Source organism: Lepus europaeus, chromosome 8 (genome assembly GCF_033115175.1).
Source record: "Lepus europaeus isolate LE1 chromosome 8, mLepTim1.pri, whole genome shotgun sequence".
Lineage (NCBI taxonomy): Eukaryota > Metazoa > Chordata > Mammalia > Lagomorpha > Leporidae > Lepus > Lepus europaeus.
Window position 1 is genome coordinate 96,444,883 of NC_084834.1, and position 8,391 is coordinate 96,453,273.

The following is an 8,391-nucleotide window of genomic DNA, read 5'->3' on the forward strand; positions in this document are numbered from 1 at the left end:
GGAAGTTTGGGGAATGAACCAAGAAGGCAAACCTTTCTCTCTGTCTCTCTCATGGTCTATAACTACCTGTCAAACAAACAAACAAACAAACAAACCCTTAGGCTGTCAAAATCTGTACCATACAGTTCAGCAAAGATAAGATTGTAAATTTCATAAAGGCAGGGGCTGTAAATTGTCTTGCTCATTTTTTTCATCCTCCATTATTTAATGGGAACTCATTCAATGTTTGTTGAATGAAAAAATAAATGAACAAGTGATTAAATGTAGTCATTTAAATGTTGGATGGATAAGAATCACTTGGGGAACTTGATGCTAATACAGATTGCCCAGACTTCAATGCCAGGAATTCTCACTTAAAAGATCTGGAGAAGAGTAGAGTATACTTGGAGAAATATTTGGTTGATCCATGAGTAGATTAGTCTTAGAGGATTTTACAACTACTGCTTACAGTTGCTTCAACACACACTTCTAACGGGATTTTTAGCCACTCTATTTTGACTGTATATGAAAGAGAATCTATTCAGGTTCAAATACACACAGGACAAACAGGTAAGACTGGAGAGAAAATAAGGCACAGAACTGACATCTGAATCAATGCTTTGGGACTCACGAATGTACAGCATCATAAGGGAGCCCTGTAACCACTTTTGACTTTTGCATGTGGGTAAATGTTGCTTTGCTTATTGTGATTAAATCACATGCTAACATGCCACAAATCAAGATTCCGTCATTCCTAGGGTCTTTGTCTGCAGTGAAACCCAGGAAGGAGCTATGATGGGGTGGGGGAGGGGAAGCTGTGGGGCTTCCATTTTGCAGGTGGTACCTGTTAGAAGAATAAATTATGGATTTGATTCTCCAGAGGTTGTAGTCCAATGTATTTCACAAGCAAGGAATAAAAATCATAACCTCATACTTCCCCAACGTGGTCAGCCTCATTGCAGGATGTTTAAAGTGCACACCAGGGATATGTGTACCCTAAAGAACTTGATTTAATTAGGGAAGATTTCAGCAGACAAGGGTTAAACTTTTCACAGAAATGAGCTCAAATATCTACAACTTGTTCTATTTCAGTTGAAATTATGTCATTGAGGTAAACATACAGAAATGCATTCCATATATTTGTTTTCATTCTCAGTTACATTGCTCAAGTTCTTTTTTTAGAAATATAGAATACATATTGTAAAATTCATAACTTATTATGATCATGTAATAAATAACAATGGAGTTAATTACACTAGATCAGGTTATTATTAATTATAAGCCTTGCCATTTACAAGTGTTTTCCTAAGGCGAGAGCGCATTAGTTGACACTTTACCATCAGATAGGTCTGGAGTCCCAGAGAATAATCAGACAAGACAAGATATACGTGAACTCGATCACAATGGCAAAGGTTTAGCATGATGACCTCGTCAGAGCGAAAGTCAGGAAGAACTTGGTCCAGTGTTCACCCAGGGAACATCATGCCAAAGTTCCCTTCCTCCCCTCTTCTTTTCCTTTTTTCTTTCTTTCCCTCCTCCTAGCCCCTTCCCTCCATTTCCCTCCCCCCTCCCTCCCTCCCTCCTCCCCTCCCTCTCTCTTTCTTTCTTCGTCAACTTCTAATTAAAAATTTCTTTTTAAAAGATTTTAAAAAATTTACTTGGAAGGCAGAATTAGGAGAGAGAGAGAGAAAGAGAGAGAGAGAGACAGACAGACAGACAGGGGAGAGACAGAGAGAGAGATCTTCTGTCCCTTGATTCACTTCCCAAATGGCCTCAACAACTGGAGCAGGGCCAGGCTGGAGCCAGGAGCCAGAAACTTCTTCCAGTTTTCCCACGTGAGTGTTGGGACCCAAGCACTTGGACCATCTTCTGCTGCTTCCCCAAGCCATTAGCAGGGATCTGGCTCAGAAGTGGAACAACTGGGACTTGAACTGGTGCCCTGGGATGCCAGCACGGCCAGTGGCAGCTTAACCCACTGTGCCACAGCACCGGCCCCCTGATTTTTAATTTCTATTTGGACAGCCTTAACTGGCTAACAAAGGAGACACTGTAATCTGGAAAATCATACTGAACCACTACCTAATTCCCGAGTCCTATAAGAGGGATCAGTTTTGAGTCTATAGTGTCTTTGGTCCCCTGTGGACATGTTTGCGAGTGGGAGTGATCATGAGAGAGTGAACTTGGGGAGGGGGATGGGCCAGGTGTTTCCAGTGACCTTATGAAGGCCACTCAGAACTGACTTATTAGAGGTCTGAAGTTTCCCCAGCATTTCAATTCCTTTCAGCACAGAGCTGTAGGTACTTGTGTAGGGTCATAGAAAACCCAGTGTGCATCTAGACGCCAAGGGTAGTGTTCACACAGCAATAGGACATCTGCATCATCTCTCTGAAGCTCCAGAGAAGATCCTGGGTGAAGCAGAGGTAGAGCCCCACAGGACAGGCAGCGACTTTTTGGGTCACTTCTCTCTGTCTTTAAAGCCAGTGGCTCACAAAGCATGGCATTGCTTAGTGGCTGTAGGGGCTGGCATTTGTCACACCTATAAGGCGTATTTTTATCTAACCACTATCCCAGTTATGTTATACTAAGGATTGATTATTTGCCTTGTATTTCAAGAAGTGTTATTGATAAAAAAAAGCCATCTGTCTGCCTACACATAATTTCTGACACTGAGGGTAGAAATAGGTCCCACTCAACACCCGGCCACTAGATTACCCTCTGTTCTAGGCTCACCAGGACCCCTGCTGTGTGACAGAAAAGGGTTGGCTTGCTGACTGAGACAGCTACCTCCTGTGGGACATGGAGCCATAGACTGCAAGCCTAGAGGGCTCTATAAAATGCTGAGTGGTTTGTAGACCTGAAGCAGAGTTTCTAACATGCAGGGGTCTTTGTCAGTGTTGTGAGTAAAAAGAAAAATCAGGAGTGTTTTAACAGTGTCCTCTTTTTTCCCTTTTGCTTGCATTATTTAATATAAATATTCAGGGATAGCAGGAAAAATAAAAAAAATAATTCTGCGAAGTGTAATTATGACCTCTGATTACACTGTGAATCAGTATCACACATACATTTATGTCTTGTGTGAAGCTTACAGCTCTCTTATGATATCCAAGCACTTTTCTGCTGAGTTAACAGAAAGACATCTTGCTTTTTACTGCCAAATTTCTTCTGCAGGTGCACTATTCCCAATCCATTCCTTTAAATAGTGTATTAACTCACAGTTTTAGGTGAGTTCCTGATGATCAGCTGTAGGGTGACAATTTGAAAACTATTCACAGTGTATGTTCTTCATCTTCTTTATTCTTTCTTTAAAAGAATTTATTTATTTTGTTCAAAAGTCAGAATTACAGAGAGGAAGAGAGAGAGAAAGAATCTTCGAACTGATGGTTCACTCCCCAAATGGCCACAATGGACAGGGCTGGGTCATGCTGAAGCCAGAAGCTAGGAACTTCATCTGGGTTTCCCATACGGGTACAGGGGCCATTTTCTACTGCTTACCCAGGTACATCAGCAGGGAGCTGGATCAGAAGTGGAGTAGCCGGGACTCGAACCGGCATCCATATGGAATGCTGGCATTGTAAATGGCGGCTTAACCCACTGCCCCACAGTGCCGACTCCCTGTTAAGTATTCTTTAGATGAATCTATGTCAATAGGAAAAAGCCCAATTAGAGGTAGTCTGGGCACTAAAGTGAAATTACTACATTTATTTCCTTATTTAAGCATTTTTATTTATTTAAGAGGCAGAGATTGCAATAGAGAGAGGACATTTCCATCCACTGTGTCATTCCCCAGATGCCCAGGAATGGGGGACCCAGTCCATGTTTGCTACATGGGTGGCAGAGGTCCAAGTACTTGAGCTTCCCAGGGTGCACATTAGTATGAAATTGGATGGGCAGCAAAGTCAGGACTCGAATCCAGGCATCCAGCTAGGCATGTCTTAACCACTGTACTGAATGTCTGCCCCTAAATTATACATTCAAATTACATATGCATGTATGTCTCGTCTTAATGCAAGATATAGACTGATATACATCTCTAAATTGGTAAGCAGATATAAATTGTCTTCTGATTGTCCACAACCCAAAACTAAGAACTAAGTGAAGTTAAATTTTATGAATCAAATATTAAATAAAATTTTTTATCAAACTGATAAAAATTTTCATCACAATTTTTATAAAACATTTTTGCATAGGGCGGCTCTTCGAAAGTGACCAGCATATACCTGTCTCCTCTGCTGGCAGGGTCCCGGGCACGGACCTTCATGAAGGTCTCTACCGCGCCTTTGGCCGTGTCCAGGTAGGTGGTGCCCAGATGGCTGCGCTGGTTCATAGAGGCAGACGTGTCTATCAGGAACAGTAAGATGGGCATAGTGCTTGCCGGGGACACCGGGGCCCGAGGTGGTGGAGAAAGAGGAGATGGTAGAGGTGGAGGCGCTGGCAGCGTGGGGCAGGGGAGCGCAGCCCCTGGGAGGAAAACACCTTCTGGATCTTTCCTCTATAACCTTTACAATACTGTTTGGCGATGTGGTCACAAAGCCGAACAGAGTGCAACCTTGAACTCTGTCCAGGCCTGAATTCTTACAAATTGAGACTTTGCAAACTCTGTGGTGTTGCCTAATGCAGTGAGTTGGTTTTGTTGTGTCTACAAATCATCAAAACAACGAGGCGACTCAATGAAGAAAAACGGAATCCTGGGTTCATTCAGTCAGGATGACCAATCTTGTAACCTTACAGAGGCACAACTGCTGAGTGTCTGCTTTCTGATACCCTCGAAAAAGAGCTCAACCAACAAACAATGAGCACGTCTCAAATGCACTTACAACACCCACCTCTGCCGCCTCCTAACATGAGCCGTCAGAGACAATTAACAGCCTCTCCACTCTTTCTGCACAGCCTCTACTTCTTCCTTCAAGTTTTGAAGAAAATGCCAAAACTCCTAGGAAGGGCTGTGTTCCATGTAGTGATTCGCTGTAAAAACAACAGTGCTGTCTGATTTATGCTCCCTCTGTGACGTGGAAAAGGCAGGCGCTGCTTGTAGACCATGTGTTAATTAACACCACTGTCTTCCCGAGGCACTTGGCAGCTTTGCTTAGCTCTTGATCAATGGGAAGAGAAATAGCAAGAAATGCCCTGGCACCCAGAGCCAAGGCAGAGCAGCATGGCTCACGTGGAAGCGCTCACACGGCCGTTTGGAACATGATATCCTGATCCTGGATTACTGAGCAGACATGGGATATGGTTGCTCATGAACCATTCAAGAAATGCAGGCCAACTATTTTAAGGAATCCACTGAGTGTAGGTTTGGCCCTAACTTCGGGTGTCTCTGGGCCCTGTAAGAACACCTAAGGACAGCTTCAGGACTGTTAGAATGTAAATGAGGCTTGAGCTACAGCTGCATTTACTTTAGCCACTAGAGGGCAGCATGGCACAGAAAGTGCGGTGCCTGCCAAGAAACTTCTCTGCCTTCTGGGGAGGGGGCCGGCCAGGAGGGAGTCTTCACAAAGCAGATGGCCAAAAACTAACCCCGGCAATGACCACCATGGGAAAAGTTAAACAGATGTGTGGGGATGGCCGCATGTTTTTGGAATTCATGGTGGTTAACTAAAGAAAATCACATGTACATAGCTAGGTATGTATCCTCCATATCAATCATGGAAAAAGAAGGAAAAGCTATTCAGCTAAACCAGGGGCGAGACACCATGGAGCAACAGGCGAGATCAAGTGCAGTTTTCCTCATGGGGGGTTAAGACACTTGCAAGCATTTAGAACCAGACTGACCCAGGTTGATAAACCAGGTCCAGAATTTACTCAGCTTTGTGGTGTTGGGCAGATTGTTTGGTTTACTCGTTTGAAATATGTGCAGAATAACAATTGCTTCCTCATGGAGGGATTTTTAAAAAGTATAAATGGGGCCAGAGCTGTGGCACAGCAGGTAAAGCTGCCACCTGTGACACTGGCATTCCGTGAGAGCTCTGGTTTGAGTCCCGGCTGCTCCACTTCCAATCTAGTTCCCTTCTAATGCCCCTGGGCAAGCAGAGGAAGATGGCCCAAGTACTTGGGCCCCTCGCATCCTTGTGGGGAACCTGGATGGTGTTCCGGGCTCCTGACTTTGGCCTGGCCTAGCCCTAGCCATTGCAACCATTTGTGGAGAGAACAAGCAGATGAAATATCTCTCCTTGTCTCTCTGTAACTCTACTTTTAAAATAAATATTTTAAAAAAATGACATAATATATATGTCAGAGCTTATCTTAGCTTGTTAGTCCTCAACAAATCTAAGTCAGACTATGATGGGGGAGGTCCTATGGCTTAATGTTGGGAATAAGCTTTGCCCTTTCAAAGACTTTAAATTTGGGACTCGGGCTCTTTTTTTTTTTTTTTTAAAGATTTATTTATTTATTTGAAAGGCAGAGTTACAGAGAAGCAGAGGCAGAGAGAGAGAGAGAGAGAGAGAGAGGGAGAGAGAGAGGTCTTGCCTCTGATGGTTCAGTCCCCAAATGGCTGCAATGGTTGGCTGGAGTTTAGCCGATCTAAAGGCAGGAGCCAGGAGCTTCTTCCCGGTCTCTACACAGATGCAGGGGCCCAGACACTTAGGCCATTTTCTACTGCTTTCCCAGGCTATAGCAGAAAGCTGGATCAGAAGTGGAGCATCTGGGACTCGAACTGGTGCTCAAATGGAATGCCAGCACTGCAGACGGTGGCTTTACCCACTATGCCACAGTACCAGCCCCTGAGAGATGACATTACAACAACAGACCTGAAGAATGAAAACAAGCCATCCACGTGCAGGTGCAAAGGCCGCAGAGAGGACCTGCTGCAGTCAAGGGGCAGGCCCGAGGCCTATGGGAGGAGTGAGTGAGGGGTAAGCTCTGAGGTTGGTTGGCTCCTCATGTTCTTTTCCTTTAAAGCAAAAAGAGGAGTGCTTTTTAGACCTTAAGAAAATGTCCACTCTTTCCAGGTGACAGAAGCGAGTTTGGGTTTCCTCTCTGAAGGCCCTGTGCGTGAGACACCTGTTTCTCTCCTAAGTCTGGCTGACCCAGCAGGCAGGCAGGGCCCTTGCTGCCCCCTCATCTCTGCAGAGCCCGGGCCCAAGTCCTGATGAATGTTTCCCTGACGGTAGTGAGCCCCTGAGGCTCACTCTGGTCATGGGGAGCATTAGAAAGCCGTAACCTATTAAAGTAAAGCAATGCCACCTATTTTCTCTGTTCCCAGTGAGGTTTAGTTCTAAGAAGATTCAGTGAAATCAAATCTTCTTTATGAATTGAGCAGCACTGACGGCATAATGGCTACAGGATGAGCCAGGGGCAAAAATCTCCATTTCTGGCATCTGGACCACAGGCAATGAGCTGCTCAAGTCTCAAATTGTTGCTTTTTTTTTTTTTTTTTTTTTTACAATTGAAATTCTGGAAACAAAATTAGGAGCTTTACCTGTGAACTTCTTACGGACACCAGAGAAAGTTGGTACCTTAGGGTCCACATTGCCTGGCTGTGCTTTGTCCAAACAAGCCTGGCTGAGCCAGCTGCCGTCCAGGGTCCACACAGACGGGTCTTGCCCACACCCTCACTTGGAAAGAGCAGGGCCTCAAGGAAGCACCGTGCACAGCTCTCAGAACGCAGCTCCTGTGGCACCGCTGCTGAGTTTTTTTAGCTGACTCAAGCAGATTTCTCCTCTGGGCAATAAAGACAGCAAGCTTTATGCTAAAATTTTCTTCAATTCACATCCTAAGGGCTCTCAGATTTTCTGGAAAAATTTTAGTTGAGGAGCAGGAGCAATGATGATGAGAACTTTCCAGCTATTACCAACTTCAATTTCCTTGACCACACTGATGTTCTTCTCCCTTGGCTGAGCCTTGAGGTTCAGGTTCATCTCCAGCTCCAGGACAGCCTGGGGGAATGTCGTTCTCGAACTCACATGGTGTCGGCTCACCATCAGGCTTGAAGATCTTGGTGCAGGAGCCAAACGTGGCTTCTCCTGGTTGAGCATTGGCTGAGGAAGAGCTCGAGTGGAGACATTTAAAAAAAACAAGGTAGCGTAGGTCCCTTCCCCTATTCATAATGTATTTCCCATGTGATCTGGGAGGGAGAAAGTTTTGAGAGTCCATGTATGGAGCACACTGTCTCTCCAACTCCCAGCATCCCAGTATGGTGCTGGTAACTAGTCCAGAGTGAAGGTGGTGGCTGAAGGTTATGCAGAGTTACCAGTGACTGAAACACATGCTTTCACTAGACTAGAAGAAATAGAATTCTTTTATTTTTTGGTATTTTCTTTTTTTAAATTTTATTTAACATATATAGACTTCATGCATCTTTTATATATACATTTAGGAACTTAGTGATGTCTTAAAAGTGAGTGTCTTGTTCTCTCTATTCACGTAACTCATGTTCATTGAGCACTTACTATGTGTTGGGTAGTAGATGTG

At 44.4% G+C, this 8,391-nt stretch overlaps 1 pseudogene; it reads right to left on the reverse strand.

The window, feature by feature from the left end:
- Nucleotides 1-7,360: 7,360 nt before the first annotated feature.
- LOC133765328 (small ribosomal subunit protein eS7-like) lies at nt 7,361-8,025 on the reverse strand (annotated as a pseudogene).
- Nucleotides 8,026-8,391: the final 366 nt, after the last annotated feature.